We start from the raw sequence: 25993 nt of genomic DNA, 5'->3' as shown, positions 1-25993 counted from the left end.
GTATTGACAAAAATAGCATAAATTTCATTGAAAAATTGGTAAAAAATAACATGAAATTTTCGTTTGCGTCCTTCCGGCGTTTTCCAGAAACCACCCGGACGATTCCGACAATAGCACCGTCCTTATACTGCATAAGTACCGATCACTGTTAGTACTCTCATAATGTTCCTCAACTTTCGACTGGAAATCATTTCCGTCTCATCAACACTCAATACTAAATGAAATACTCTCAGTACCAACGAATCTACTGTAGAATTTATAGCCGGTCGATGCATAATCTTTCTCCGTTGTTAAAATGATGATCCGCCCCTTCTCACCCCCCCCCACCACTACCACTTACTTATTACGTAACACAAATTTCCTAAAACCTAAGAAGGCTCGTAGCAAGGGAATATGATTCCCGCCAAAAAGATTCGTTCGGATTGGTTTATCTGATATACAATATATCAATGATGTGATGAGATGATTGCAATATTTTTTCTCGATTCCGATACAATTACTAATTTTGTTCTAAATTTCCGATTCCGATACGATTACCAATGCCGATTCCGATACTTTTATAACCTCAGAGTTGTTTTGTTATTTTGTTTTATTTTTAGCGTTTTGTTACTCTTTTTCATCCCAAGCAAAACATATTGCCACTTATCGTAATTTTTTTTTTTGCCATTTTGCTATTTGTGGCCATATCTTACAGGGTAGTGTGGGGAGTTAAGCAGCGAGATGTCTTTTCAGATTTATATTTGAATTTTTGCATGTCAGTACAGCAGTAAAATGGGGCAGATTTTAAAGATTGTCAGTCCGAGGGGAAAAGCTATATTGTTTTATTTTTTATTCTGATTTTCCTGGCATTCATGTAGATCAGTGGTGACTATGTAGAAAAATAAATTCTGGAACACAAAAGGTAGTTTGTTTTAATGGTACCACTCCTGACTTCGTAGCTCTTCAACTTTTTAGATAAAAAATCTGTCGTCGTCATATATGATGTAATTTGCTGTGACATAATATGTTATGACGTCATATATTGCGTAATCTTCTACGACGTTGTTTTTTTTTGTTTCTTTTTCATTTTGTTTAAGCTAAGAAAAGGGCGTCCTATCGGATGCCAGACATCCATCCGTTATCTCGTAAATTCCACCCGAGAGATCATTTTAAAATTCTAACGATCTCTTTAAGTGCAAGTGAATCTTTCTTGCACGTGGTACACTAAGTATATTTGCCAGATAGTTTTTGAAATTCTTTATCATGAGTCTAGTTGTTTCTATAATTACTGGAATGATGGAGATCTTCCTAAGATTCCAGTTTCTCTTCATGTCATATATAAGACATTGATATTTCGTTGACCTTCCCTCTAAGCTCTGTTTAACCCAGAATAATTCGTGTTACTAACTTCCACTAAGGTTGCTTCTTTCTCGTTCTTGTCCCATATCACAAGTTAGGTTTAATTGCCCCTTTTTATCCATACGAGCTTGTACGTAGCTGTATGAGATGCAAAGTTATAGTGGATAGTGTATGACTTGTTTCCCGCTCTTCTTTCTTGTATATATTCCCAGTACTCGCTGGGGCATTCGATATTCAAATTTTTATAGATCGTCCAGTGGGGATATTTACACACTTCACAGTGTCGCATTGTATAGTAACCATAACCTTACCGATAAATGTCAGGTAGCTCAAACTCTCTACTTCTGCTTAGCAGAATCTGTACTTGTAATTGCTGAGACCACTCACCTTTTAAACGCATTGGTCATCCAGCCTTGATCAAGTAGAGTGATCCGCTTGTTGGTCCATTCTTCTAGTTTGTTTGTTTTTTGTTTGTTGTTTTTTTTTTCTTTTTGCAATAGATGTTCTTGGTGTGACGTATATTGTGAACAAACAAACAGACAAACAAACAGACAGGAATACGACTATTATAACACACACACACACATACATGTATATATGTAGAGAGAGAGAGAGAGAGAGAGAGGGGGGGGAATAAATGACAAAATGTTATATTCCAAAATTCGTGATGTTGACCATATAATAATTTATTCCTTTAATTTAGTTGACATATACAATTCTTGACAGATGTTTCGTAGCGCAAAATCACCCACTTAATTTTTATATCAATCAGTGAATCTATTATGCCCTTAATTCATAAGAATAAATAGCAACAATCAATCCGTATATATATGTGTGTGTGTGTGTGTGTGTGTGTGTGTGTGTGTGTGTGTGTGTGTGTGTGTGTGTGTGAAAATATGTTTATTCAATTATATTTCACCTTTGATTTATAACAATCCTTTAATTCGATTAAACTACAAAGCATATACAAATAAATGAGAAAAGCCTATATTCCAAGTTTCAGGATGTTGACCATCTTACCGTTTATTTCTTTAAGTATTTTTGACATGCACAATTCCTTACAGCACCTATTTCGTTGAATCTATTGTGCCCTTAACTCATCACAAGAAAAAGAACTCATCAATTTTAAAAGAAAATAAACGAAAGGAATATCCGGAAATTTGGAGAGAAATTTGGGGGTTTTTTTTAATTACATTTTCACTTTGATATAGGGGCCTATTATCAGAGACATAAGTTGCATGTATGTGGGGTGTTGAGCAGCAAGATGTCTGTTCACATTACAACTGAACTTCTACATGTCAGTACAGTTGGGGAAGAAACTATTGTACATGCCATATGTAAATATATGTGTCATATATATATATATATATATATATATATATATAGAGAGAGAGAGAGAGAGAGAGAGAGAGAGAGAGAGAGACATCTGCCATTATATATATATATATATATATATATATATATATATAGAGAGAGAGAGAGAGAGAGAGAGAGAGAGAGAGATAGATAGATAGATAGATAGATAGATAGATAGATAGATAGATAGATAGAGATATACTAGCAAAAGTACCCGTCGTTGACTGGGTTCAAAAACAGCCTACAGAAAATGGACTCTGATTTATTCATCATATTTTGCTTTGGTTTTGATACCCCCAAAGGTTATGAAAAGGAAGGGTTGTAAAGAGATATTTTCGAATTTGGGAGTATCAAAACCAAAGCAAAATATGATGAAAGTAAAAATAAAATAGATAAATCCCATAATTTATTATACCATACCTGTTCACACTGAAACACTTATCTGTGTGTCTGGTCACGAGTAGGCTCCTATATGGTTGACTAATATTGAAAACTGATCACATATAATGATAGAAGATGTATCGAGACACAGGAATAGGTATGCTTGATCTGGCATAATGAGGATTCATTAAACTTGTGGGGTCTGCGAACGCTCCTGATTCACAAAGTATGAAAATAAAAAATTAAAAAATTAAACAAAACGTTTACAAGTGTTTTTGATATAGATGTACATAATAATACTTTGATAAGTATGTTTAAACTTAAATAGGGATGGTATAATAAAATTATGGGGTCTGCGTTCGCGCCTGGCCTCCATAAAATGGAAATAGGCACAAACTTTAATAAAGACTTTTCATATCTATTTGCGTAAGTATATTTTGATAATTATGTTTCAGTTTGAAGAAATATGGTATAATAAAATTATGGGGTGTTCGTTCGCGCCTGACCTCCATAGAATGGAAATATGTCACAAAGTTTAACAAGGTTTTTTAATATAGATCCACAGAATATTGTGAATAGTATTTCAGTGTGAACAGATATGGTATAATAAATTATGGGGTTTATCTATTTCATTTTTACTTTCATCATATTTTGCTTTGGTTTTGGTACCCCCAAATTCGAACTATGTCTTTACAACCCTTCCTTTTCATAACCTATCATACTTGTATAAATCAGAATCCATTTTCTGTAGGTTCTTTTTGAACGCAGTCAACGACGGGTACTTTTGCTAGTATATATACTCTTATAATAATAATAATAATAATAATAATAATAATAATAATAATAATAATAATAATACATATATATATATACTGGTTTGCACGGTACCTTAAAATGGCCGACCCGTAACAACGTGGGGATGGAATTTCTTTTCCCCAAACGAACGCACTAGGTTAATCATGTACAAATTATCTTTTTGTCGGTAACATCGAATGGAAATCACATCTGACGAGTTGGTAAGAAAGAAGATTTTTACGAAAACATAAAATCATAAAATTGCCATCACATTGACGAAACGGCTGTAATGAAGATATTCAGGATGAAATAAACACGAGTTATAAAAAAAAGGAAAAATATAAGTCTTTGAATTTCAACAAAGATTTGTACTCTATGTGTGTATGTGTGTGGGGGGGTCCATTGGGAGCTTATACATTTTCCAACACTATTAGCATGTAATGAACATAATTGATCCAATCTCGTATTTGAAACCGGCATGGTTTACATATAAAACCTATCCTGGCAATGCGTCCATCTTGCCAGAACGAGATCATCTGAAACAATGCCTTAAACCTTTTCAGCTGCCCATGTTCAGATATTAACAACCCACGTGCGCAATTACATTATGCGGTCGGATACGTGTGTGTGCGTGGGTGTGGCCGGGTGCGAGGGATCGGGTATTGTATGGCATATCGCTCGGAAAAATATCACAATCCTCCAAAATGCCCCGGACACTCTTGATGCTGAACAAGCCGACACAGTGGCGGGTCATTAGAGATGCCCTTGGGGTTAAAAAGATTTAAAACATATGAGTGCCTAAACTGACAAATACAAAATATTATGAAACGAAGCCATGTTTAAAGAGACGAAGAGAGGAAAAGGAGGAGAAGAAATCCGTTTTAGGGAATAATTGTTGGAAAAGGGTGGCTGGGTGGGATAAGGGTGAATATGGAAAGAAAGATTAATAGTTTTGCTTTTAATTGGCGAAAAAGAAAAAGATGAATATATTGAGTGAAAGAATGGGATATTTGGGTCTAAAAATAGATCAAGGCGGAGAAGGGGAAACCAAAACATTGTTTTATATATAAATATATATATATATACATGTGTGTGTGTGTGTGTGTGTGTGTGTGTGTGTGTGTGTGTGTGTGTGTGTGTGTGTGTGTGTGTGTGTGTGTGTGTGTACAGGGATGGTGAGTGAAAGAGAGAGAGAGATGAAGTTATGGGGAAAAAAGTGAAATAAATACAAAAGAAGAAGAAAATGGAAGAATTAAAAAAAAAGGAAAAGTAGAAGTACAATAAAAAGAAGAAGCAAAAGAAGAAGAAGAAGAAGAAGAAGAAGAAGAAGAAGAAGAAGAAGAAGAAGAAGATGAACAACAACAACAACAACAATAAAAAAAAGGAATAGAAAAATAATAAGAAATAGAATGGAAGAAAAAGAAGGAGAAATAGAAGAAAAAGAGGAACAGGAATAAGAGAGAAAGAAAGAAACAAACAAAACAATAGGAAATAGAAGAAGAATAACAATAAGGAGAATAAACGATTCAAGAGATGAAATAAAAAAAACTTTAAAGGAAGGAATAAAAAGAATAAAGTTGAAAATCAATAAAACGAGGAAAACGAAGAATATTTAAAAATAAAAAATGAAGACAAAATACGAAATATAAATATGAGCAAGAAAATAGGGAAAATAACTGAATGAAGAAATCTGTAAAAGTTAAAAAATGTGGTTGAAAGAGTGGAAAATACATTAAATGAAAGAAGAGAATTTTAGAGAACAGAATACTAAACTCAAAATGGCGTCTTGTCATTCTTTTTCTTTTTTTATTTATCACTTATTTTCTCTTTTTCTTTTTATCTTCATCTACAATTTAAAAATCTTTCTTTTATCTTTTTTTTTTCATTTCTGGGCAGAATATAAAAGATGGTAAACAATGTATGATAACAAAGAACAACGCAAAAAAAAGGCAAAAGAAAAGGTTTGAAAGAGAAACTGTAGGAAACCGAAAAGAAGAAGAAAGAGAAGAAGAAGGGGAGGAGGAAGAGGAGGATGGGAAGGGGAGAAGGAAGAGAAGGACGAGGTGATTAAAAGGAGAAAACGAGAAGACAAATGAAAGTTATATTAAAAAAAAGAAAAAGAAAGATTAATAGTTTGGTTTTAACTGGCGAAAAGAAGACTATGAAGAATGGGAGATTTGGGTATAAAGCCAAAACATTGTTATATATATATATATATATATATATATATATATATATATATATATATATATATATATATATATATATATATATATATATATACAGAGAGAGAGAGAGAGAGAGAGAGAGAGAAGAACAAGTTTAAAAGGTGAAAACGCGAAGACAACAAATGAAAGTTACATTTAAAAAATGAGTAGAAAAAGCGAAAGGAAATAATTCAGTGGAAAACAGCTTAAAATAAATAAACACGAAAATAAACGAAAACGCACGGAAAGTGGAACTCTAATGAATCAAGCAAGAAAAGAGTTGGATGCCGCCAGCGCCATGTTAGGTGGTCTTGGGAGCTAGCCGCAACAACAGTGGCAGCTGCTCTAAACATCGCTCTTCTACCGTTGCCCCCATACACAACCTCTAACTTTCTGCACCAATTAGGCACATCGGGACCGTGGTGAGGGCCCTCAGGTGAACACGGCCAAAACGCGAACGACATCCACTTTTCTTGCACGACTAGACGAGATGATTTCGCGATTAGTTTAAGGAAATGTCACAAACTTTCTCTCACATCAGAGCGCATTCGAAATCCTTCAGGCTCTTTGATTTATTTTCCCGCCTTTTTCTTGTATTTTCCACCATTTTTCTTTTCGTTTTTTGTCTTCTTTTGTTAAGAGCTTTGTCTTTAATCGTCTGCGTTTTCGTAGTCATTATTGTTACCTTTTGTTCCGCGTTTCTTCCTCTTCCTGCTCCTTCTACTCCTCATCTTCATTCTTCTTTTTCTCCCGATCCTCTTTCTTTTCCATTACCTTCTTTTTTTCCATACGCCCTTTTCTTTAACTTCTTTTTTAGCTTCTTCTTCTTCTTTTTCTTTTTCTTTTTCTTCTTCTTCTTCTATTTTTCATTATTCTTTTATTTCTATTTCTTCTCCTTCTCCTCCTCCTCCTCCTCCTTCTTCTTCTTCTACGCGCTTTCATTTAATATGTGTTATTATCTTCTTTTCCTCTATCTCTTATTTATTTCTTTGTCTTTTTCTTCTCCTCCTCATGCACCTTTTTTGTCTTTTTCTTCTTCTTCTCTTTTACTTCTTCCTCTTCTTCTTCATCATCATCATAACCGGTATTTTAATGGTGTTCCTCCGACGTACCACTTCGATACAAATAGCCCCCCCCCCCCCGATAAACCTGAGAAGCAGCAAAGTCACACCCTCTACACAGTAGAGATCCAAAGATGTAAGAAAGTCTACTGCTCTAATAGTTTCTTCCCCAGAACTGCTAGACTTTGGAATTGTCTCCCGGGTTCCTGCTTCCTCATCTTCTTGCTCAACTCCCTACATAGTATCGCTGCAACCTCTATCCCTGATAGTAGCCCCTACATCAAAGTGGAACTGTGCCTTATTTAGAGTGAAATGGGATAAAAATTAAAAATAAAATAATAATTCTGTATATCTGTCTATTAAAAATAAAATAATAATTCTGTATATCTGTCTATTAAAAATAACATAATAATTCTGTATATCTGTCTAAAAGTACCAAAACACTCCGGTTCCCCACTGTCTGTGAATACTGACCTCGTACGCCCATTGAAATATTTTTTCTTTTCTAGTTTTTTCAAGCCTACTTGCAAACCCGAAGATGACTCAACGCCGAATCGAAAATATATATTATATTTTGGGGGGATTTTCACACAAAAAAGATCGAAAAAATAAAAAGATGTAATTTTCATTAAAAATACTGCCTAGATGCACACAAACAGACACACACAATATATATATATATATATATATATATATATATATATATATATATATAGTTTATACACACACACACACATATATATATATATATATATATATATATATATATATTTACACAGTGATCACCACTTATCAAGGCCCGGAAGCCACTCAGGGATGAGGGTTATTGCAAGTACATTACGTTAGTGAGGAGATTTGATGAAGTGTTTACTTAAGGGGGCGGTTCATTAGGAATTTGTTAACATTAGACTTGAAGACATCCAAGTTGTAGTCCGGAGGGAAGCAGGCAGACGGAACAGAGTTCCACAGGCGTGCAGTTCTAAGAAAGAAGCTTTGTTCATGAAATCCGCGTTTTGATTTAGGCACAGATATAGAGTGGGGGAAATTTTTCACAGTGGATTCAGCTAGACGGGTGTTTTTCGTGAAAGATTGGCGAGGGGGGACCAGGGATTGGAGTTCAGACGAGCACCTGCCATGAAAATAACGATAAAACAAGGATAGGCTCGCAACGTCTCTTCTGTGGGAGAGAGGTTGCAGGGTAGAGAAAAGGGCATCCCTCACTAAACTACGAAGTCTATTTTGTACTCTGTCAAGGCATGATAGGCTGTTTTTGGCAGCTCCTGCCCAGATATGGCAACAGTATTCCATCCTTGGCCGTACTTGGCTTTTATATAGATAGAAAATTGCATCAGTAGTGAGATATCTTCTGGAGCGGTAGAAGGATCCCACCATCTTCCCAGCGACCTTGGCAACAGACTTGATGTACGTGTTCCATTTCAGATCAGGAGTAAAGGTCAAACCCAGAAGCTTGTCAAAACACGGGGCCTCACCCAGACGAGAGCCATCCATCACAATTGATGCCAGCTGGGGATCAGAGCGTTGATGATGTAAGGATAGGAGTTTGGTTTTGGATGCATTAAAGGTAACTAGCCACATCTTCCCCCACTGAACCACACGCTCGAGATCAGAGGAGAGAGAATCAGAGAGAACCTTGTCATTTACGGCCTTTGATGTGTTGCCGTAGATGGTCGTGTCATCAGCATAGATGTCAACGAATGATTTAAGTATGTGTTTAGGGAGGTCATTGATGTAGATCAGGAAGAGAGTTGGGCCCAGGATTGACCCCTGAGGGACTCCAGCATTTATATTGCAGGCCTCCGATATATATATATATATATATATATATATATATATATATATATATATATATATATATATATATATATATATAGACACACACCCTCACAAGCATATTTAATACTACGGATATCGGCCTATATAGAGATGATAGACTAGCTATAATAAAAGACTCCAACAAAGTCAAGGGAGATAACTTTAAGAAAATCATACACAAGGAAATGAAAAAAAATTAGGCCTAAAAGTAGACGTACTAGCTAACATAAAAATAACTTCCTGGACGTCACGTTAAATTTAGATAAAAACACATATGAACCCTACTTAAAAGATAACGCTAATCCAATATACATAAACCCTAAGTCCAATCACCCACCATCAATTATAAAACAGATTCCTAACTCGATCGTAAGTAGACTCAGTAATAACTCAAGCGATGAAAATGTATTTAACAGGTCAACCAATATCTACGAAACAGCCCTAAAAATAGTGGATACAAAAATATTGATATCAAATATAAGCAGCAAAACACCAATAACTTAAATTAAAAATAGAAGAAAAAGAAATATAATCTGGTATACGACGCCATTCAATCAAATGCTAAAACAAAACTTGGCAAGAAATTTCTAGATCTTATCGAAAAGCACTCTCCCGCAACCAAATGTTCAATAAAAATAACATAAAGTTATCCTACAGCTGCTGCGAAAATTTAAAGATGATAATTAAAGCACATAATAACAAAATATTAAATAAAAGCAATGAAAACAATAACAAAATAAACCATAAAAAAGTGGACATCATGACAAAAATAAAACAGAAAGAACACATATGTAACTAGTAGAAATAAAAATAATAATAATAATAATAATAATAATAATAATAATAATAATAATAATAATAATAATAATTTGGCAAAGACAGGCAGAATGTTAGCGTATGTTGGTATGTGTATACATATTTACATGCCCGTATGTTTGTACTAGAAAAGACTGTTACCCCCCCCAACCTCCTCCTTACCCTGTACTGACCAACGACCTGGCATTTAACTCAAGACAGAAGCCCATGGATTAGCACAGTCGTGACAGAAAACTCTTTTAAATAAACCAACGGAATGTGAGTTTACGTCTTTTTTTAAGTTAAATGTTACTTCGAATTTATTTCAGAAAGCAGTCTTTGTTCCGATATAAACGTATAATTCTGTTTGTCAATTCAAATTTAATCCTCTAAAACTGAATGCAAAAATAACCAGAGGGGCGACTGGCGAATTATCTAGTTAAATGTTAGTTCGAAATTATAACAGAAACCAGTCTTTTTACCGATATTGACGTAGAAATTTGCCCCGTCTTTGAACGAGGGAATTAAATACTACCACAGCGGCGGGGAAAACTGCCTTCCTCCTCTTTTCCCAGACAACATTTCCAGCGGCTAAGCAGTATGGTGTAAGGTAGACCTATCTTCAAATGCCCCCTTTCAGGGCATGACTTTCGACTTTTACTAAGTAGAATACTTAGTTTTTTTGTTTTTTTTTTTTGTTTTTTTTTGTTGTTGTTGTTGTTCATGTCCCATATGTATGTGTGATAGTGCACGATACCTCTTGTATACATGGGAGCTTGCACTATCACTGCATCAGAACCACAGGTAAAACAATTCTGGGCCCGGTGTTGCCACAAACACCAAAATATGGAAAATGTTAATTACAAATAATCCAAACCATGGGACCCAGAAGAAAGATCTGGGTGTTATGATCGGCAGGCGCTTCTTCAGTAGCCAGCAGGAGGGCCCCGGTCGTCATCCTGCAAATGTTGGCCAACTTTTTAGTTCCAGAAACTCAAATAACATGGACGCTGAACAGGTAAGTATAACCTCTAATTTCAGGGAACAAAATGATACGGAACAAAGACAGCACAGCCATGATAACCATCAAAAGACAGCACAGCCATGATAACCATCAAAAGGAAAAAACCGAAGAAAGAAATGGACAACAAAAGAGAATATACTCGTAATAGAATGCTACTATAGAAGTCATCCTAAATATTGATATGGAGGTTATTGGAAACGAATGAAAGAACTATGGGACCTATCCAGTGACTTCCATACGAAAGAACAACGAATTGCGGACCAAGCAAGACTGATACTCAATAAAGGTTGGCTCTCTAAACTAGAACTAACAGAAATACAGCGAAAAATAAATGATGAAACTGAACAAGAAGCATCCCCCAACGGAACCGCACGTAGAGCAACCCCACAAGTTGAAGCCTCACAAGTAAAAACACCAAAGGCTAAGGACCAACAAAGAACGAAGTCTACAAACGTGGAAACCGAGAACAATGAAACAGAACTAACAGATAATGAAGCAAATTAAATAAATAAAATAATGCAGCTGATGAACGAGGAAAAAACAAAGCTCCCATCGTTAAGGAACCAAGAGCAGAAGAAACTAAAAACAGAAACAGAGATGGTTAACAAGCTCCTCCCATATATCCCAACAAATACAATCACAGACTTAAACAACATAATTTACGCAGGCGCCAAAGTGGTAAGTATGAAACTCAAATCAGAAAAACAACCGGGGACCGACAAAACCTGGATGGGAAATAAGACTAGAAACCCAAATACACAAACATAAAAAAGAAACCAAAATGATCAACAGGAAGAAAGCCATGTAGAGAAAACGGAATATTGGAAATGTAACTGACAGGATGAAGCAAAACAAAAAACATGAAGAACTGGACCAAACAATAAAGGCAAAAGAAGCGAGATTTAGACGATATAGATATAAATCTAAACAATGCAAACAAAACAGAACATTTGAAACTAATGAAAGCCAATTCTACCAAAATGTGAACGGGGGGAAAACAAAAACAGAACAACCAAATCCGACAGAAACCAAAATCTACTGGAGTAAAATATGGGAAGAGCGACGAGATCACAATAGAAATGTCGAATGGCTGAAAGACATGAAAGAAGAGTTACAACAAATAGAAGGAATAGTGAATGAAATCAACAAGGAAACCCTAAAGAAAACCATAGGAAAAATGCCAAACTGGAGAGCACCAGGGCACGACGGAATACATGCATACTGGTTCAAAAAATTCACAACCTTACACGAAAGGCTAGCCCAAAACCTGAGATGTATACAGGAAGCAAGTGTACCAGACTGGATGACAAAAGGTAGAATCACACTGCTACAGAAGGACACGGAGAAAGGAACCGTCCCTAGCAACTATAGGCCAATCACGTGCTTACCAATTATGTGGAAGATACTGACAGCACAACTGAGGGAACAAATTTACCACTCCCTGAATAACCGTGGACTCATCCCCGAGGACCAGAAAGGATGCCAAAAAGGAAAAAGAGGAGCACATTACCTGTTATATATAGATCAAAAGATCCTAAAGGAGGTAAAAAGGAGAAGAAAGATCTTAGCCATGGCATGGATCGACTACAAAAAGGCGTACGACAGCATCCCCCAAGCATGGATAATAGAATTCCTAAAAATGTATAAAATACCAAGCGGGATCACCAACGTAATAGAAAATGCAATGAAAACATGGAGACTGGAATTGACAGCTGATGGACAACACATTATAGAAATTAACATACAAAGAGGCATCTTTCAAGGAGACTCACAATCACCACTACTGTTCATCATAGCCATGATGCCCTTGAACAGTATTCTGAGAAAGTGCCAAGTCGGATACAAGTTCTCCAATAGAGGAAAAAATGAACTTTTTGCAAGGACCGAAAAGGAGCTAGAGATACTAATTAACACTACCAGGATCTTCAGCCAAAATATCCAAATGGAATTTGGAATGGAAAAGTGCGTACAACTAGTTATAAGAAAGGGAAAACTGGAAACGACAGAAGGCATGGAACTACCCAACCAAACAGAAATGAGGGCACTAGGGAAACAAGACGACTATAAATACTTGGGAATTCTGGAAGCGGACACCATCAGAGCAACAGAAATGAAAGAGAAAATTGGAAAGGAATACCTCAGGAGAACAAGAAAACTCTTGGAAACGAAATTATATAGCAGAAACCTAATAAAAGGTATAAATACATGAGCAGTATCACTAGTAAGATACGCTGGATATAGGGTGGACAAAAGAAGAACTTAGACAACTCGACCAGAAAACCAGGAAACTCATGACCATGCATAATGCATTACACACAAAAGACGATACTGACAGACTCTACGTGAAAAGGAAAGACGGCGGGAGAGGACTGGTCTGTATAGAAGACTGTGTGAAGGACACTAAAAAGAACTAGAAAAATACATAATGCAAAACACTGAAAGGATAATTATGGCAGCGAGAGACACCGAAAAAAATAACAAAACGGAAAACAGAGAGACAAATGACAAAACGAGAAAAGAGAAATGGGAAGAGAAGCAACTCCACGGAAGATTCATAAGAATAACAAAAGATGAGAATAACGAAAACACCTGGACATGGATGTGAAAAGAACATATAAACCGAGAAACTGAATTTTTAATAATTGCAGCACAAAATAACTCGATAAGAACCAACCATATCAAAGCAAGGATCGATAAAACACAAGAAAACAGCAAATGCAGATTGTGTGCACAAAGAGACGAAACGATAAACCATATAGTAAGTGAATGCAGCAAACTGGCCCAAAAGGAATACAAAAACAGGCATGACCAAGTGGGAAGTGCGGTGCACTGGGAATTGTGCAAACGACTGCATTTTGAGCGTACAGACAAATGGTACAAGCATAAACCCACAACAACACTCGAAAACGAGAACCACAAAATCCTATGGGGCATGGACATACAGACGGACAACAAACCCATCCAAGCAAGAAGACCAGATGTCGTAATAATTAACAAGAAAGAAAAATCCTGTCAAATCGTAGACCTTGCTGTCACAGCTGACCACAGGGTGAGTATGAAAGAAAAGGAGAAACGAAGCAAATACACAGAGCTAGCCAGAGAGTTAAAAGGGATTTGGATGATGAAGAAAATCAAAATAGTACCGATAATAGTAGGAGCACTAGGAACAATTCCGAAAAACTTCGAAAAAAGAATGTCAGAAATTGGAATCAGAGGAATAGCTGCAAAAATACAACGCCTAACGATAATGAAAACGGCTGAAATATTAAGGAAACCCTAAAATGTGGAGAATAACACAAGAAGACAATATAACAAAGAAGCGTTACAGGGAATGAAGAACACAAAAGCTGCATATCTACAAGTTCTACACCCCATCATACATCCCCCCATTGTTTCATCACTGCCCTCAATAGAAAAGTGATACCAAAGAGCCGAGAAGGGTCAAGGAGGATGGAAAGACTGAGGAGAGAGCGCAAGCCAGATTTCCGCTGGACAAGCGCGAAGAGAACTGGGATCTTGGGGAGGTTTAGTGCCACTCAAATTCCAGTATAAACCAATGGCCACTACCAACGAGATATCAATGGTATGGGGCTGTTGAGATGACGCAAATTCATTTGCAAATGCTATCGAAGGAGGTAGAGAGAGCTGGACGTCTGGGGAGACTTGTCACTCAGCTTCCAGAGAACACTACAGGTCTCCAATCAGATCGTTTATTAACTTGTGTGAAAGCTCCATGCGAGCCAATAATAATAATAATAATAATAATAATAATAATAATAATAATAAACCAACTCCAGACAACGACAACCATACTAGAAATAAAAATAAAAATAGTAATAACGAACAAGATTAATGCAACTGTAGATACCGCACACTTCAAAATAAATGTCTAACCAAAAGCATAGTTTACCAGGCCACAATATTTGCGAAAGAAACCCCGAATAACAAGAAATATTACCTAGATATGACTTCCTTAGATTTCAAAACTCGATATTATGACCACAAAAGTACATTCAATAATAAAAAACACCGAATGAAGCAACTCTAGCAAACAAATACTGGGAACTCAAGGAAAGCGGACATTTGCCGGTAGTCGAATGGAAAATAGTAAGACAAGCAAACACATGTAGAGACCTAGACGATCCATGTATATTATGCCTTCATGAAAAATTTGCTATCCTATACTTTAAAGACCCCCAACATCTATTAAACTGTAGGAGAGAAATAGCGAACAACTGTGTTCACAAGATAAAATTTACTCTAGGATAGATATACAAAATAATTTTAAAACTAACAATCACAATAGAAAATAAACAAAAATAAATAAACATACATATCACACACACACATATATATAAACTAAAAAAAAAAATATTTAACCTAGATACTAGCAAAAGAAAACATTTAACCTAGATTTAAAATAGGTCAGTACACTAGATATCTATGCTCCCCGCAAAAAATAGCACACACAAAGGAACGGGTCAACCGGAGGTAAACTGGGCCTTTGTCCTGTAAGTGCTTGCTCATTGGCTGATTAGGAAGGGTACGGTGGAAACTAGAAAGCTGATTAGCTAACTAAAAACTCAATAGAAGGTGCGTATATAAAAATGCAAGACAACTACAAAATTCTCACATAAGCCTGATGAATCCTAGCGTGGCTGAAACGCGGAATATTCTGTGTAGCTTAATCGCCATATATATTTTATAACTTAGTAGCTAGCTCTACCTACGTATTGAGCACTGTTGAAGTAAATACTTAAAGTTTACGCATAAATTTGTCCGTTCGTATATTGATTTATGTGATTAAATGAAATAGTTATATATATGTGTGTGTGTGTGTGTGTGTGTGTGTGTGTGTGTGTGTGTGTGTGTGTGTGTGTGTGTGTGTGTGTGACTACACGTGACCCGTTGGGTCAGTATATATTATAGCTAGCTTGGAATAGTAAGTATACAGAATTAATGTATAAACGCGAAAAATTGAATGCGCACGCACGAAAACAAACATGGCGACCAGAGAAATCAGCGCGGAATACATTGAATAATAAAGGTCTTAGTACCAATGCTCTTAGATTAAATAAAAATCCTTTATATAAGAGGGTTGTAATCCGTTGTAAAAACTTTTAAAAAAAGACGAAAATATACAAGGAGGGAGTGTGAGCCCAACCCCAGTTTTTTGTTGTTGTTGTTGTTGTTGTTGCTGTTGTTGTTGTTGTTGTTGTTGTTTGGGGGGTTCATGTGTGTTGTGTGTGTGTTGTGTGTGTGTGTGTGTTCCTTATAATATAGGGATAATATGTTAAAATATATTAGATATTTCCCAACATATTCTCCATCTAAACCTTACGGCTCCAGTCACACCGTTAAGAAAGATATCCATTCTGTGTAATTTGGACAATTAGCAAAATGGCTTCTTCTATCAGCTTCCGTTCCGAACGTCGCTCTCCTCCCGGAGAGGCATCATCATTATCAAAAATGTTATCATTCAAAAAAATTGACAGAGCTATCAAAGCCGACATAAGTTATTTCTCCTGCTAGCCTAATACCCCTAAAAAAATGGCGCCTGTGAAGTTGATATCTGCGTTGATTGACGATTGTGTCTTGTGTTCGAATATTGTTGCATCTGTAGCACTACTAGTACTGCTAGAGACTTTTCGATGAAGATGAAGATTGATCATTTGTATTCGTGAGAATAATGCACAAGAACAGTACTACTACTACTACTACTACTACTACTACTACGAATGTTTCAAACTTTGGAGTGATCTCTGCTGTGATTACTTGACTGTAAAAAAAATCGTGGAAACTCATATGTTTAATTGCACACAGTCTACTTTTAGACACGGTCCCTAATAATAGTCCCTTGCGTTTACAGAGGAATATTCCTTGTTTAGAATGAAAACGGGTAAAAACAAAGTATGATCGTTTCTGTCTTTGTTTATTACGCGCTTATTTTTTAATTATTTTTTGTATATTCCCTCGACATACATACTCCCTACTAAGCTGAAAAACTAATTTTTGTTACGGGTACTTGTACAGTTTAATCAAGACATTAAAAAATTAAAATATTTAAAACAATAAAAAAAAAAGTTATATTGTACTTACTCGTTATGGAATGAAGTTCTCCGAAAAAAATTCACTTAATTTGATTAAGTAATTTTTTTTTTTTTTTTTTTTTTTTTGTTGTTGTTGTTGTTGTTGTTGTTGTTGTTGTTGTTGTTGTTGTTGTTGTTTGTTTTTTGGGGGTTTTTTTACATTAGAAAAACAATTTTTATGACAGCGAGCTGAAGGTATTCGTGTTTGAATTTTTAGACCACGAGGAATTTTTAGACTACGAGGGGGCGCCACCGGAAGACAACTCAGTCTAAAGCGCCGACACCCCCTCCCCATGTTAAATAATAGCTTTTCTTCCTTCCTCATGGTCTAAAAATCCCAACATGCTACGTTTTGCTCGGTATCATAAACAAATTGCTTTTACGCTGTAAAAAAAAATAAACTACTTAATCAAATTAAGTAGATTTTCTTTTTTATTTGGAGAACTTCATTTCATAACGAGTACGTACAATATAACTTTTTTTCCAATATTTTCATTTTTAATGTCTTAATTAAACTGTACACGTACCTTGTTAGGTTTATTTTTATTTTAGCTTTTCTTTTGTTTGTTTTTTTTCTGATAATTCAATGTTTATTTTCATTATGGTTTTAAATTTTTAGGTTGACAGGGATCTGCATATGTAATTTTCCTTTTTTTTATTTCATTATTTATTTATTTATTATATTTATTATTATATTATTATATTACCTTATTATATTATTATATTATTATTATATTATATTTATTAAGCTATTATATTTATTATTATTTATTATTTCTTTATTATTTCATTAATGACCTTCGTCTGCCCTGCAATCTATAACGCGAGGTCGAATGAGTTACCAATCCCTGTGTTAAACTAATAATTATTATAAATTGTGGAATATTTCATCTAAAAATACGATTAATTCATTATTTTATTTTTGGGTTTATTTATTTATTTATTTTGTCTATTAACAAGTAGGGGGTAAGTATACATTTTTTTTTAATATTTATTGTTCTGAATTTTAAAAAAAATATATTCTCGGTATATCTTATTTTCGCAAACATTACCATTTAGGAGTCTTCCTCCCCCCTTGCAAAAAAATCTTGACCGCACGTCTAAACAAGGGCGATAGCCATTAGTCGCGTAATGAATGAATGCGTGAATGTAGGATTGACAAGAAATTCTTAAAGACAAACTAAATTGACCGAAAAATGGGCTGAAATGACTTGAATAAATAAAAAGTAAATGACGTAGAATGACGTTAATGAACTTAAGAATGACTTTGAATGGCTTTGATACTGACTGGTTGTTAAGTGGGTGATCATTTTATATTAAATTAATACAGAAAAGTGATCCCCACTTTATATCACAATAAGTACAGCGTGTAGTAAGAACAGATACTACACTTTGATCTTAGCCAAAAGGGCACGAAAAGGGTATTTATTTGCTCCCCCACCGAGCAAATTAGACACAAGGCCGATTTTTAATATGATGAGTGAAGGGGAAATGGGGACCAACTCTCGAGGAGTAGGGGAGCTGGATAGTGACAATTGGTATGAAGGGTTGCCCCTCCATTGACCAAGGTCTTATATGTGGGAGAAATCCCACATATGGTCTTTGCTTGCAGTATCTGCTGGAACAGATACTACACTTTGAGATATTAAATCCTTTATTCATGTTAAAAATACATTGAAAATCAACAATGAACAAAAACCTTAGGCACATGGCCAACTCAAAAGGGAGGATTGTGGGTGTCGTTGGTCATCCTTGTCACTCCAGAACTAAACAAAATCAAAAGTTTCTCCCAGCTAGTATCTTTCACCTTAATACCACATTCACCCTTTCATACTGGGGGACATCCTACTTAACTCCCAATCTTTTTAAAAAGCTAGGAACAGCATCTATTAAGAACAGACCTTTGATCTTAACCAAAAAGGCCAAGTCCAGAAGTGTTACGGACAGACCGACAGACTGACCGACCGACCGACCAACTAAAAACATTGACAAATATGTTAAACACAAAAACTTAAAGATAAGAATTGTTCTTCATCAGTTTTGGAGTTATAGTTTGTTTGTTTTTTTCTTAATTACATTTTCACCCCAAACAAGGCACATTGCCACTTTGGTGTAGGGAGCTACTATCAGGGCAGCAACTACTGGGGCACTATGTTGGGATTTGGGCAGCAAGATGTCGGTTCACGTTACACTTGAACTTCTGCATGTCAGTACAGTTGGGGAAGCAGGGATCTGGAATGGAATTCCAGAGTCTAGCGGTTCTGGGGAAGAAACTACTGGAGTAGAAAGATCTTTTACATCTAGGGATCTCTACAGTGTGGGGGTGGGATTTAGCTGCCTGTCGGGTTTGTCGAGGGTGTCTACGTCGTGGGGGCACAAGTGTCTGCAGTTCGTCAGAGCATTCACCATTAAAATACTTGTAGAACAGGCAGAGGGATGCAACGTTTCGTCGATGGGACAGAGGCTGAAGCTTAGATACCAGTTCAGGGCCTATCAGATTGGCGACTCTCTTTTGAACTTTGTCTAGGAGCGAGAGACTAGTAGCAGATTCACCAGCCCAAATGTGACAACAATACTCCATACATGGGCGAATGGTTGTCTTATAGAGGTACATGATACTTTCAGGTGTCAGTAGTTTTCTAGCACGGTAGAGAGAACCTACCTTTTTCGCAGCGGCCCTGGCAATGTTTTCAATATAATTGTTCCAACTCATGTTTCCTGTGAACGTTAGGCCAAGCAGTTTGAAAGATGTACTCTCAGACAGGGAGACACTGGCCATTGCTATTGGTGGCAGAGAAGGTTTCTTGTGATTAATTAAGGAAACCAGTGTAGCCTTGGCAGCATTGAATGTGACCATCCATTTATGTCCCCATTCCACTACAGATTGGAGGTCATCCTCTAGTGTTTTTGCCATTTCTTTAGTTATGTGTTCATTTGTTTTCCTGTCATGCCTGTTATAGAGCGTGGTGTCATCAGCGTATATACCCAGAGGCAATTTTGTCGGGGAGGTCATTAATAAATATTAGGGACAATAGAGGTCCAAGGATAGACCTATGAGGCACTCCCGCATTTATATCACACTGTTTAGATGTACGACCGTCGAGGACAACCTGGATTTTTCTCTTATCTAAAAAGGATTTAATTATGTTAAGTATTCTACCAGTGATACCGCATGATTTAATTTTCCTGAGGACACCCTCATGCCATACCCTGCCAAAGGCCTTAGATATATCTAGAGCTACCGCTCTACCCTCCCCCGCTTTGTCCAGTGAATGGTATATACGTTCAGAGATTACAATGAGGATGTCAGCTGTGGAACGGGCTTGTCTAAATCCATATTGTTTGTCAGTCAGAAGTTTAGCATCTGTAAGGTGCCGGACTAGAGCATGGTTAATTATGGTCTCAAATATTTTGGCGAAAAGTGGGAGGAGGCTAATGGGGCGATAATGTGATGGGTCAGTTCTTTCGCGAGAATTCTTGAATACTGGTACCACAGAAGCAGTTTTCCAACAGCCCGGAAAGCAAGATTCATTAAGGCATTTGTTGTACAGTTTGGAGAGAACTGGAGCTACTTCGGCTGAGCACTTTTTTAATAGCACAGCTGGGATGAAATCAGGTCCACATGCTTTTGAAGTGTCAAGGTTTTTTATGATAGCGTGTACCTGAGCAGGGATGATTTTTAGATCGTCTAGCGTGCCATCTGTCAGCAAAGGAAAGTCAGGCAGGGGGTGGCTGGAAGGGTCCAGTGTGGAGTTCGAGGCAAACCGGCTGGCAAGCATATTAGCCTTTTCGGTTGTTAAGCAAATAACCTCGTGAATGTTGGTTAGCGGGGGAATTGTTGATTGCCCATTATTTATACACTGTTGTAGATTTTCCAGAAGTCACGATTTCCTCATTTTTGTGCTTCGATGCGTTTTTTAGTGGTTTCAGTAAATTCTCTCTTAGCTGTCGCTATTTCTTTCTTAACGTTACTTTTAGCTTCTATATACTTCTGTCTGTTTGAACTGAACTTTTGTCGGTTAAATCTGCGGTATGTATGCTGTCTTTGAGCAATGGCAGTTGCGCAAGTCGAAGTAAACCATTGGGGAGATTGGGGCTTGCTATAAGATTTCCGCATGGGAACGTGTGCTTCAATTGCTGTTTTGAACCATTCAGCGGTCTCGTTTGCGCACTGTTCAGCAGAAAGAGAAAAAATATTTCCCCATGGGGCATCTCTGATAAGATCTCTGATGGCTCCCCAGTCAGCCTTTTTATAATATCTCGTTGTTTTGAGCACTGGCTCTTCAGTTTTGGGTCTAGAATTTAGGGTGATTTCTACCATTATCACTGCATGGTCAGCGTTCCCGAGTGGATTGTCAGCATTTGTTATACGATCCTCGAGAACTGTAGTCAGAAACAGATCTGGAAGTGATGTGTGTTGTTCTTGCTGGTCAGGGAAACAGGTTTAGTCAAAAATACATTTGAAAAAAGGATTGTGCGCGCGCATGAGCGTCAATAACATATATGTCCTCGGTGAAATACTAATTGAACATTATTATTATGAATTATAGAATATATATTCTGGACAACAGGGTGACAGAAGGACATTGTTTCGTTTTGTAAACTTAACCATTTAGAAGTGTGGCACTAAAACTTACACATTGCAAAGAAAAACATGAAAAGTTACAGCGATTCTATATTTCGTTTGTGAATTTTTAGATGAGAACTGGTTATTCGTATTATTTGGATTCATCGGACTGCTTGAGTGTGATTTTCACAACGCTTCGGTCAATGTAACCTCCGACCTTCTTCGGGTGTATTTTGTCGAATATTTCTGTAAAAATTGGGAATTTGGACGGAATTTCAAACTTAACACTTTATTTTACTTCAAGGGGTAACATGCTCTCGTCAGCGATGACCGGATAAAGGTCCTAAGTAATTCGCAATTGTATTTTTCGGTTGCTCACACTGAGAATTGAACTATCAACCTGAATCAGAAACATATGTATATTAATGAAATACTGAAATGCCGTAGAATTACATATTTTATAATGCTGTCAACCTAAAGTCCAAATAAATATTAGCATCAATGTTTATAAGACGATCCCAAGAAGAAATTTCTCGGCAAAATGTACATTAAAAACTGTTTTTCAGTTAATTCATTCTAGTATTTTGTCTGCAGGAATATCGAGTTATTTAACGGATGTTTAAACGGATTCTGCCACATTGAAAATAATGGAGTGCCACATATGCATGACTTGGATCTTCAACGATTTTAACTTCCAGAATAAAAAACGCAATTCATTCGGGAATTTACCATTATTCACTGTCTTGTTCTTGTATCCTTTTTCATTCAACTATAGAGTGTTCTTTTTAAATTATCATTTCAAATTTAATTTGCAATTCATGTGCTAATAAGCAAAATGCATAATTACTCATATCTACTTTGCTAATAAAATTTCCTTCGAAAAGATAAGCCATTTATTGAAAATCCATGGATTAAGGAAAATACTTCCAAAATTATTTGTAATCTTTTGTCAAACAATAAATTTTGTTGTAATTATACATAATTTAATTCTGAATTTCCATATATATGTGTGTGTGCATGCGTGTGTGCATAATTTAGAATTTCTACACACACACACACAGACACACACAGACACACACACAGATATATATATATATATATATATATATATATATATATATATATATATATATATATATATATATAATTCAAACACTACCATGTTTGAATATATGGTTAAGTTGCAGTTTTAGTCATTTAGAACTACTTTAAAGCTTTACCGCTCACTCATTTTTCGACTTAATTTCAAACAATTATTACACTGGTGTTTTTAAAGGCGATTATCTTAAAATTAAAATAAATCACCGAATATTTTTATTATAAAAAATATTGTTTATTCCTAAAATTAATTTTTGACATTTATAATTGAAATACGATTTTCGACATATGGGCACGCGATTTGCGCGTATATGGCGTAATTTAGCGGTTCAATGTTTACAATAAATTAGGCTGTATTTCGGTGATAATTCGCCGAATTTTGTCTACAAAGAAAATAACCTAATGGGTATTTTTTGTTTGGTTTTTTTTTTACATAGGTATCACCATTTATCAAGGCCAAGAGGCCATTCGAGGATAGGGATTAAAGAGTGTACAGTAAAAATTGGACAATATAGTAATCAATTCGGTAAATTTGTTAACTTATATGGAACGGCTCATCAAGAACTTATTTACGTTAGACTTGAAGACAACCATATTGTAGTCAGCCGGAAAGCAGGAAAACGGAAGACAATTCCACAGGCGTGCAGTTTTAAGAAAGAAATTTTGTTCATGGAATTTACGTTTAGGTTTAGGTACAGATAAAGAGTGGGGGAAATTATTGATAGGGTTTTCAGCTAGACGAGTGTTTCTTGTGAAAGTTTGGCGAGGAGCGGGCATAGACTGAAGTTCAGTCGAACACTTTCCATGAAAATAACGATACATCAGAGACAAACTTGCAACATCTCTTCTGTGAGATAGAGGTTGCAGGGAAGAGAAAAGGACATCTATGAGGCTACGAAGTCTATTTTGAACTCTATCAAGGCAGGCCAAGTCCTTTCTAGCAGCTCCTGCCCAGATGTGGCAACAGTATTCCATCCTTGGACGTACCTGACTCTAATATAGATAGAGAATTGCATCAGCAGTGAGATATCTGTGGATCAGAGTGTTGATGATGTAAAGAGAGAAGCTTGGTTTTAGATGCATTAAATGTAACCAGCCACTCCTTTCTCCATTGTACCGCGTGCTCAAGATCAGAGGAGAGAGAATCGAAGAGAACTTGGTTGTTTACTGTCTTATATGTGCTACCATAAATGGTAGTGTCGTCAGTATAAATGTCTACAAATGATGTAGGGATGTGATTTGGAAGATCATTAATGTAGATCAGGAATAGAGTTGGACCCAGAATGGACCCCTGAGGGACTCCAGCATTAATACTGTGAGCTTCTGATTTTTGCCCCTCAACTACTACTCTCATGAACCTATCAGAAAGAAATGATTTAATAATTGAGAAGACATTTCCAGCTATACCATAGCTAGAGATCTTGTGAAGTAAACTTTTATGCTATACCCTATCAAAAGCCTTAGATATATCAAGAGCAATTGCCCTAGAAAGGTTGCTAATCCTATGAGATATAACTGTAAGCACATCTGCTGTAGATCTAGCAGAACGGAAACCATATTGTGCATCACTAAGAAGGCTATTTTTGCTGAGATGGTTGATTACTTCTCCATTTAACATAGATTCCAGCAACTTACTCATGGTGCACAGGAGATTATTGGCCTGTAATGAGAGGGAGATGAGCGATCACTTGAATTCTTAAATACAGGGCATACTGATGAGATTTTCCAGGGTGATGGGAAACTATTCTCCTGAAGACGACGTTTAAACAGTTTTATAAGTATGGGCGCTAGTTCTGGTTGAAGTTTTTTGAGTACCATAATTGGAATACCGTCAGGGCCAGTTGCTTTACTGGAATCAAGGTTTTTGATTAGCTTGGCAACATCACGTACAGATATACGTATATCACATAGCGTGTTTTCTGATACATCACATAGCGTGTTTTCTGATACAGGAGGAAATATTGGGGGTTGGCGCCCGTGGTTGCAAAGGGTAGAATTAGCTGCAAAGTTCTTGGCAAAGAGTTTGGCTTTGTCTGATGCTGACGAGATTGCCTCAAGTCCATTGATGATGGTTGGGATAGAACGCACACTTCTGTTCAGGATCCTGTTTGCTATTTGCCAAAACTGGTGGGAACCAAGCCGCTGCTCAGCTACTTTGGATTTAACAGACTGGGCATATAGCTCTCTTGCATTTTTTATTACTCTTTTGCAATGGTCCTGAAGGCATCTTTAGTCTCAGTGCATCTGTTACGTTGGTAGCTATGGAAAAAGTTATTTCTGTGTGCGATGGCAGCAGCACATTCTGGGGAGAACCATGGCTGGTTGTTAGGTTTTTGTTGGAATTTTTTGGATGGTATGAATCGGTCTATGCCTACAATTAACCATTCGGTCAGGTCTGATACTATAGAGAACACATCTTTTTAAACATGGAATGCAGTGGTAGATCGGATATAAGTGTACGGAACCTACCCCAGTCAGCGGTAGAGTATCGATATACAGTACGGTGGAGGTGCATCTCCAGACTTATTGCCTTTCGTTTTTATCTTAACTGATACAACCGCGTGATCGGAAGATCCTAGAGGAGACAGAACGGAACTTGAACATAGCTCAGGGGAAGTTGTGAGGAAAAGGTCTGGAAGGCTAGCATACTGACCGGAAGTATCGGGCACTCGGGGTGGTTCGTGGACAATCTGGGTGAGGTCATAAGCAATGGCAAAATCATGACAGAACCTCCCTTCATCATCTGTCTTGTTAGAGTGGGTCAGCCATTCCGCATTGTGGACATTGAAGTCACCACAAATGTGGATGTTAGCTGAAGGGTGAGCAGAGAGGGTGTGGTCAATTTTTTCAGATATGTTCTTAAGGATAGTAACTCCGCTTTAAAAAAAAAGCACTTCACTGAAAATAAATAAATAAAATCTATTAGACGATTTTTCACATTAAAAAACTCGCCGGACATTTACAAAAAAATGGAGTGTGCCATTCAATGATTACTATATTACCAATTACGATTGATGGAATTATTTTCGGAGAGATTTTCAACACCTCCACCAGCGCTCTTGGAAACAAAGCTTATATCGACAGAATCAATTGCATGATCTATCACTGAATTCCATTATGACCCAACGGCTAAATCGACGTTCTGTACGTGATTTCCACGCTTTCAGGACCTTTTTAACGTGTAATTCAAAGAACAAGCTGACGACTGAAAGGTAAGACTTGGATCGTCGGAACATGGACGCTATACAAATTATATACTGCCTAAACACCTAGATGACTACACTTTCGACGAGACTGTGGAGACGCTGAGACAAATATTCGGTGAGCAAATTTTGTTATTCAATATACGTTTCAATTGTCTTAACATAGCGAAATGCGAGTCAACTGATTTCTTAGCGTATGCAGGCATTGTAAACAGAGAATGTGAGCGGCTCAAAACAATTTCCATC

The 25993-nt window shown here is 36.5% G+C and overlaps 1 pseudogene; it reads right to left on the bottom strand.

Annotated features, from left to right (window-relative positions):
* Window positions 1-18176: 18176 nt before the first annotated feature.
* Window positions 18177-18302, bottom strand: LOC145260858 (U2 spliceosomal RNA; annotated as a pseudogene).
* Between the last annotated feature and the right edge of the window lie 7691 nt (window positions 18303-25993).

The sequence above is a fragment of the Euprymna scolopes genome, chromosome 36 (assembly GCF_053919585.1).
Source record: "Euprymna scolopes isolate OS-2025 chromosome 36, ASM5391958v1, whole genome shotgun sequence".
NCBI lineage: Eukaryota > Metazoa > Mollusca > Cephalopoda > Sepiida > Sepiolidae > Euprymna > Euprymna scolopes.
This window is presented reverse-complemented; position numbering and strand designations above follow the sequence as displayed.